The sequence below is a fragment of the Plodia interpunctella genome, chromosome 13 (genome assembly GCF_027563975.2).
Source record: "Plodia interpunctella isolate USDA-ARS_2022_Savannah chromosome 13, ilPloInte3.2, whole genome shotgun sequence".
In the NCBI taxonomy this organism is placed as follows: Eukaryota; Metazoa; Arthropoda; class Insecta; order Lepidoptera; family Pyralidae; genus Plodia; species Plodia interpunctella.
The window spans coordinates 6026055-6034788 of NC_071306.1; positions in this window are offsets into that span (position 1 = coordinate 6026055).

Consider the following 8734-nt stretch of genomic DNA (forward strand, 5'->3'; position numbering starts at 1 on the left):
CGCTATAATGCGTCCTTCGGCACCTTAAAAATACCTTAATAGTTGGTGCATATCAACTGCAAAATGAGTGCTTTCTTTTTAATGCAATTGTAAGTCCAAAACGAATCGCCCACGGACGCTTTCGCATTCGGTGTGCACTGGACTTTGTTGATCCTATGCACAGATTATACAACATTTCCAGTAAGCTAAGCGCTACTAGGGCCGCCTTCGTTTTCCTGTGATTAGCTTCTAATTTGCTAGGTAATTCATTGATTACAGGATATAACACATTACGTACGTTTTTTACTTGTAAATAAAATTACGTAATTAATTAAATAATTTCGATTCATTTAATTCCTTACGTTTGTTTTTATTGATTCTAGAAGCTCTTCAACAAAAGCATGTTGCCAACAACCAGATATAGTTCGTCAAGTACTTAGTTGGGTTTACTCCAGTCAAAAACGCAAATGTCCAATTTATTCCCAGGCATAAACCCATCTCTGATTACAATCGGTAAAATATTCTTACTAACGGCACACATTTGTATAGTTCTCATGTTATTAATATACTTCTTTTGTATGGTATGGTATAATATAAACATTAAGCCACATGTGAACAAGATCAAGTCCTGATCGATGGTAATACAGTCCTAACCTAGTAATTTTTCTCATTAAGTGAATCCTTATAAGAACGCTTATATAATATGTATGAAGTTTTTCGCACCCAATAACAACGATGATGTATTTCATCAACTAACTAATAGGGAATTTGTTAGTTTTGTTCGATGGACAAGTTTTTGCACTGGGTGTAGTACTGAGTAGAAGATTTAGTGAGTTCCATTTAATACTTTGGCCACACAAGTACAAAATACCTTAACAAAGTCGTCGCTATGAATACAAGACTTGGCAAAAGATTTTAAAAGCCATTTTATGGGGATTACTGACACACGGCCCACTAGAATTTACATCCATTACAAATTACAAAAGGTTAAGCGCGTGAAAGATGGCGTCTTCAAAGAGAAGAATTATTGGTAACTTAGCCAGTAAAGTGACGCTTAACTTCGAAATAAATTTAAGGAGAGATTCATATAAGTAGACAATGGCGAATAATATATAAAATGTTTATTACATTGAATAAATTTGATAAGAAATCAGAGAGAAACGTGGAGAGTTTTAAAGGAATCTAATATTTGTTTTGTCAGGTCAATACTATTTAGTTACTACCATACAGTACTAATTATAATACCTACAGATGAGGTCAAAAAATGTATGAATCCAATATGGGGCATGTTATACCGACTGTGACAAAATATTTTAAAATTATGATTTTCAGTGAAATAAGGAATCGTTTCAACAAGCAGAGGTAATATGACATGTGCTGACGAGATGCACGAGCTCATAACGACAACACTGGGCTGCAATCTGCATTAATCTCAGATGACAGCTCAATTACGTATTGCACCGGGGCAGACTGCAGGTTATTTAAAATATAACAAGATCTCATCTCGTTAGAAATAAAGTTTTCCTTACTGCGAGGCTAGAGGCTAGCATTATTTCCACATGTAAGGTTTGAAGGGCGCATCGATATTTCCCAAATCTTATGCAGATCTTCAAGGCAAGAGTGAATAGACATTTTTTTCGCTTGCATGTAACACCTATCTTTGCTTTCCATAGATTGAGGTCAAACGCACTCCAATCGTCAATAATAATAAAAAATATAATGTTACACTTCATTTATAGCATAATAAAGTACTTTCAGCTGACGGTTAAGTATTAAGTATGCGATGACTGATGTCGCCGATGATATTAAAGTGACGTTTAATTTTGGAGACCTAGAGTTACTACTATCCAATACCCGTTTCAAACAAAATATATTTTATTTTCCGGTTTTGTAACTCAAACATTAAATTGAATACCCAATTTGAGATGCAGTCTCTGTACTTATTTCATTGGCTCAATGTGCATTGTAATTGCATTATGCTACACATTTAAATCTGTCTTCTTTACGTCAGATGCCTATCACACAAACCGTGGCAGGCTCATTCCATCTGATTGTATTCGTAATTACGTTCCTTTACAAGTTATTACTGCTATTCACAATAGTGTCTCTTTATTTTTATTATTTTCAAGTTTCTTGCCATTGGTTAAACTGAACTTTTATGGCGGCTGTTTATCTGTCTGTCAGTCACAATGATTACGAAATAAAAGATCAGTGAAACGAGAAAGTTTAAAGGTTTGTCGGGTCTCCATATAATTGTGAGTTTGAGCTATTTATTATTGAGCTAAATATTTTATTTTGATCTGTAAAATCTCTAATGTCGCGAAGTACAGATAGCTCGAAGAATGTTAAGGAAATATTATTTTTGTGTGGTTTCTTCATTATTAATCTAAATCCTTACGACCTTACATGTTAGGGAGCTGTGTTAAAATGTATATAGGTAATATTTAATAGTAGGTACGTCTTGAAAACAAATAAAAAATATTTGAGCCATAACCGCACTCATTATATTTTTGGGAATTGGATAAAATGTTTTTCAGGCAATGCCATCTACTAAGTAACTTTGAAACTGATTTGTTTGAAGCTATCCACCAGTTTACTGTGCTTCTCTGGACTCTTCAGAACAAAAGCTTTATATTTACCAAGAAATGGGGTAGATGGCGTTACGTGTCTTAAATCCGATTTTCTCATCGTAGAATGTTCATCAAATGGTTTGTAAATGCTTGGACTTCTGTCTTCAAATAGATTTTGAGTAGTTGTATTTGTTTATGATTTATGATTTATTATTTAATTTCGCTATTATACTACCCACGAAACTCTGAGGCGCAACTACCTAATACTTATATGTGAATTTATTGTTTCTTGATACAAAATTAGTAAAAAGATATATTTGTACACCGCTAAGTAAAACGTAAAGTGAAACACTATACGATATCATTCAATTTGAACTCGAGCAAACATTTTGTGAACTCATACAGCCACCGCGTTTACAGTATCGAAAAGATTAGCTCTGCTTGTATCTACGAAATCTACTTATTATTATAATGTTTTTTTACATTTATCAAAATGTTTTAACATTTATATCATTTGTCTCTTTTGTGGTTGTGATTTGTGAAATATACTTTTAAACCTTTGCCTAAACATGTCACAATGATTTAGAAAAATAAGTGTTTTGAACTTTATAAATATAATATAAGGGAGTTGTGTTTATAAAATGTAAATACGAAGAGCGCTTGCTGTTTTTCTTCGTCGAGTATTTCTTTGAGGTTGTATTATTTATTTTAAAAGCACTGGGACTCACTTTATTTGTTAGCAAAAGTAAAAGGCGACGTAAAAAGCACTCATTTCGTATTTGATTTGGTATTTCGTAGCAAATTCAAAAGCAAAAGGAAATTATTTGCATAACATTATAGAAATGTTATTTCCATTCAAAGTATATAGGTATTTTTCAGAGGTCAGGTTAGGTACAGTTAGGCATTTCTCATGAGTAAGTACATACATTATAAATGTGAAAGTATGTTTGTTTGTCACGTCAAAACTGAGCATAGGTTTAGGGACAGTATTGGTCAGTGCACCCCTTAGGTATATTTTTACTTGAGATTGGTTGTAATTAAACGAGCTCTGTCCCTAATTTCGTTTATAAAGTTTCATCTGAATTTGGTCTACTTAAATTTTGGCTTAAGTATAAGTATATTAACCAAGTAATTACCAGTTTTTAAGTTCAATCATCCCAAAATTGTCCCCATATTTTCCCAGTATTAAAAGTAAATTAGGAAAGCTCAACGGCTGAGGAAGAAACCGGGAAAAAGCTCACACGAGACAGTAAGTAGTACCCAAAATTACAAGGACTTCTCCGAATAGCCACCCTCTAAAAACAAAATACGAAATAACACTTCTCCCGTAGCATAGTAATCAATACTGTCGGACATTCCTCGACAGCATAACGTTCAGAATTTTGCGAACATTGATGCCCATCGAATGATGGCAAACCGAGGCTTGCCCAACTGGCGGTTTTAATTCCGCCCTGTCCTGGCTAAGTTACAAATGCGAGAAGGCAGTGCACGATCTAATGGGGTGTCAAAGTCGTGTTAATGGCTTTCAGAAACTTGACGATTACAGATCTTTACATATGTCAAGATCAGAAAATGTCAAGGTAGTAGTTACGGCCCGGAGCTTTGCGCCCTTGGGAATAACTATTCCAGATATAATCGACCCAAGTTATATGAAATTGTATCGAAATCTAAGTACCTACTGCGAATAACACATAAATCTCCAAAAATTCTCATGTATAATAAGTATTTGCTAGAATATATTATACCAACTCGTAGGTAATAAAGCCTGTATTATCATCGCAACATTACACTTGTTGCGGTTATGATTCACACACGAATAGCGTCGCACTGCGTCGTGTTCGTGTAGTGTAGCCGCACCGCACCGCAGCTAGAACGCCGAGCGTCGGGGAACGCTCATCAACTTTTCAATAGCCGACGAATAGAACTGCTTTTATCAAACCACTTTTCATCGATTTTACTTCAAACTTGACCGGAAAAAATTGTTACAAAGTTCCTAAATTCTGAGTGATGTTTGATGTAAGTGTTTCCGCTCTTATTAGTCTAAGTAGAGAGGCGATAATAAAAACTCATGATTCTGTATAAATTCACTCCTTTAGGGTTTTTTAAGGTTTTTGGAACTTTAGAACACCGGTGCGTAGCTAGATAGGTTCGTTACAATGATGAAATGTAACCACACTTATATGATATATAACCGTATAATTACAACTCATGAGAGTTAGCTCTAGAACTAGAACCCGCTGCATTGCGAAATCTACACTCCCATAATGAGTCAGTCAGTACACAAGTATGTATCCCTCGTACAGTCTTCACGAAACGGGTTAGTGTCGTATATACAGAAGTTTTAATACATTTTAACCAATGCCTTGAAACTCTTTGCTTTCACTAACGCTGTTTTAAATGCAATGTAAATTTAACTATACAACTTATTTTTGTATAAGAAACTTGAGAACATATTCCTGTATGAGCAATCAATATGAGCCCGTGAAAAATATTCAAACAACACGCTACTATAAGTTTATGAAGCAGAAAACTGGCTAAATGACATTCCTTTAGACACGCCAAGTAATTAATTTACGATATAAGCCTACTGGATGCAAGCATATATTTGAATTAAGCGTAATAAAAAAGTTAAAGAAATAAGTAGAAAGGTTAATTTCCCCGAGAGTGATGTTCATGCTTGAAGGAAGATAAAGATTTGACCCATCTCCGGGATTGCAAGCTACAGCTGCGATTCAGATTCCGAGCGGATAATCTCCCCGGATGCAGGTCAATCGACCCTAACGTAGCGGTTCGCGCTCTCAGTAAATGCATTTCAAATGATCTTCATGATCGTTTGTCGAGGGAGATGTTTCTCGATCATTGTCTTATATAATATGAACCACTACAATTAATTTGGATAATTTGTTAATATGGCGCGGAAAATTTACAATTATCTGCTTTTCTATTTCTCTTTTTGTGTAGTTCTAAGTATTGTTATAAAGAGGTAAGCGTAATATTTATAATAATAGTATAGATTGAACTTGAGTTTATGAGTTTGTATGTTTGAGGCACGAAATCTCCGAAACTACCAAACCGATTTCAAAAATTCTCGAAGATTGCTTTAGGCTTTTTTATTGCTATAGGCATTTTTAACTCAAAATTCTCACGGGAGCGAAGCCCCGGGCAACATCTAGTTATATACAATCAAAATTACAAAAACAAATGTTTACTAACGGAAAATTATAACCAGTAAAGACATTCCCAAAACAAGTATTTGTAACCTTAAAAAAACCTTCCTCGCCGAAAAAATATTGTTTGCTTGTTAACTTCATAAACTAAACCTTATGAAAAGTAAAAAAGCGCCCAAGATTTTCCCTCGTCATACTTTATCCTTGTACTTGGCACATTTTTCTTAACGCGCCCTAGTTAGAAAATGTCTAAACAACGCGCTGCGGTGTATACTACCGGCCCTTCTCGGCTTCGCTTGATTAAAACATAATAAACTATATTTAAACCTTTCTCAGAAATCACATTATCTGTTGGTGAAACCTTAAAAAAATCCGTTCGATAGTATTTGAGTACATCACAAAAAATCTTGAGTTTTATTTACCACCAATTTGAATAAAATGCTCTCACTTCAGACAGGTTCATTCTGAGTGGATGCTCTGAATGGAACACGCTAATAAATTAGCAAATACCCAGTTAGACCTCATGTAAAAGTGTCTCACCTAGAGTAAAATATGTTGTACTTAATTATGCGCAAGGCTTCAAAATAATTCAAATGTCTGACGGAGGACGAATCCCTTTTAAATAATTCATAAGATTTCGGGTTATGTCACAGCTGGGAACTAGCAGATAGATGGGTCTTTGATTTCATTTGTTTCGTTCTAGCAGACTTGCTTTTCCATCGTTAACGTGTCAAACGATTTTCTACATCGAATATCACAGTCGTCGGTTCGTATTCTAAACGATATCTAAATAAATAGTAGGTATATAGACCTTTTAGATATTTCAACTTTTATATAATACTTACTGTGATATTTAGCAAATTAATCAGCATTATATAACAGAGGTTTTAGATCAACTAGATAATTGTCAAAACGAATTGTTTAAAAAAACTGTCATACCTAAAAAAAATATTGGGCTGGAACAACCACACGTCTGATGTAAAGATTTTATGATGAAGGCGAAATAAAGCGTCAAAATGAGTGATTGGCTTAGTTTTATCCGTTTCATGCTATATCATTTTTTCCAGTTTGGTTTATTCATTTTATAAGGATTTTCGGATTATGCTGTAATATGATTTTGTCTCAAATCAAAAAAATATACAATTTTAGGCAGTACACAATACATAGTTACAATTTTCATATTCATATTATTTATTGGCTAATCAAGTGTAAGAAAGATCTTAAAATAATTACAAGTATTGCGGCCCTTACTATATATACTATATCTGTTTAGATGTCACACCAAACAACTATAATTACTTTGTATTGTATGTGTTTATTTATTTTATTTTTTGTTGTGTGTGTTTGTATCATGGAATTAGTAGGTACTCCGTACAACGTAGTGCCTACTAGTTGGATGGTTTTTATAGATTCGGCAACTTCATTAAGTTTAAGTAGCTAAGCCCAGTCGTGGGCGCGGGACTATAAACTACTTTAGTACCAGTAGTTCGTGTTAACACGTCCGACCACAAAACTTTAAGAGCCTAGAATTAAGAGCCTGTAGAAAATATACAATATTTATGGGCCCCCCTCGGCTTAGCACGGGGGTGAATTTCACGATTGTTTGAACGTGGCGTGAGCGTTACATTAGTGTCACATATTTTTTTTTAAATAAAGAATATTATTTTTTAATTAAACATATAAAAAATAATATTGTACCAGTACTTTACTTATGTATAATAGGATAATTAATTTAATTGATTACTGTGTACGGTACAATTTAATAAACTCTAAGGACAGCCCACGGCGGCGTTCAAAACGCTCCTGAAATTCACCCACGGGTGAATATCATGTTATATACATATACACATTCCTCTTGAATCACTGAGTATATCTATTTTAAAAAGCTGCATAATCCGTTGCGTAGCTTTAAATATTTAAGCATACATAGGGACACACGGCGGGAAGCGACTTTGTTTTATACTATTTAATGATTTAACGATAATTATTGACGACATTAGCTACGTGAATGATGTAAACAACTAGATAGATAGATAATATTCTCTCTTTATTGCACCATTCACAAAGGAGTTATAAGTTACAACAAGATATTCAAACATAATGAGTAACATTTTATTGTCTAGTAAGATTTAATTTTATTTATTTTTAACGATAGGCATATAATTCATTGCAGCATTCATTGCAGCTACATACTATGCAGCTAGGTATATAGTATATTTGCTTTCATGAAGGAAAATGGAAATATATCGCTACTTACAGAACTTTCCTTTGGTGGTGGACGGTCTGCATTAGAAAGGTACTATTTCTGTACGCATACTGTTTTAGTCTCAGGCACCTGCTGCAGTAAACCTCTTTACTGTAATGAAACGATCGTCTGTCACCTGTTATTACCAAACGTGGAATTATCGTCATAATTTTGTTTTGTCTAGCTACGCTCTAGTGTTGCCAGTCAAACCTTTCCTTTTTAAATCCTTAATATAAAAACATTATAAATTATACACCCTTGGGTGTATAATTCTTTGAAATCACACTATTGGTGATAAGATAACCACATGAATATACGTGCAGTAGTTTATAAGTTTACACAGTTGCAAGCAAACAGACATGGTAAAAGACTTTGTTTTATAATATGTGTAGGATAGAATGAAGGATTTTCTGTTTGTTTTCAGACAAAGTGATACACATTTCAAAACAATTTCCTTTCTGACATTGAAATTGAAAAGAACATATTCGTAAATAACAGCAAAAATATAAAGAAATAATGCGAGTGACACATACCTATATAACTTTGATCTTTCTTTCTGACTCACCTCGAAGAAAACGGAGCATTTTTTGAGTTACGTGAGAGTAAAGTGTACCGTTTTATGATCTCGCGAGTGCGTGGATATGTTCTCCGGAGACATTCGCACATGTCGGTGATAAAATCAGCATAAATTCCGCCAGAGAAGACACATCTTGCTAGAGACTAGAACGTTAAATAACAATTTATCCAAGTCACTTGATTAACCTTTTAAAAAA